The following is a 303-nucleotide window of genomic DNA, read 5'->3' on the forward strand; positions in this document are numbered from 1 at the left end:
GCCTCGGAGAAGGGATGCTGCATCTTGAAGCTAGACAAGAAGCACTGGAGGGGCGGGGGCAGGGGGTTGAGGAGGGATGGCGGGAGGCTGGGGAAAAAGAAATCATCTCCTCTGACCTCTAACGAAGTGCCCGGTTTTTTCTTAAGCTCTTCACATTTCCTAAATTTGCAGATCTGGTGTCCCGTTTTGCGGTTCCTGCAACTGCTGCAGACTCCACAGTTGATGAGCCGCTTGCAGGGTACGCACACCCCGCAGCGTTTCCGCTTCTTCTTGGCGGGGTTGCCCGCCCCGGCCCCGGCCCCG

At 58.7% G+C, this 303-nt stretch overlaps 1 long non-coding RNA gene across 1 annotated transcript in view; it reads right to left on the reverse strand.

Annotated features, from left to right (window-relative positions):
- Positions 1-297, reverse strand: part of LOC108447297 — a 25,226-nt gene extending 24,929 nt beyond the window's left edge. The window contains exon 1 of the long non-coding RNA XR_001862777.1: positions 117-297. This is a non-coding gene — a long non-coding RNA (uncharacterized LOC108447297). The remainder of the gene's footprint in view (positions 1-116) is intronic.
- Between the last annotated feature and the right edge of the window lie 6 nt (positions 298-303).

This window comes from Corvus brachyrhynchos, unplaced genomic scaffold (genome assembly GCF_000691975.1).
Source record: "Corvus brachyrhynchos isolate BGI_N302 unplaced genomic scaffold, ASM69197v1 scaffold175, whole genome shotgun sequence".
In the NCBI taxonomy this organism is placed as follows: domain Eukaryota; kingdom Metazoa; phylum Chordata; class Aves; order Passeriformes; family Corvidae; genus Corvus; species Corvus brachyrhynchos.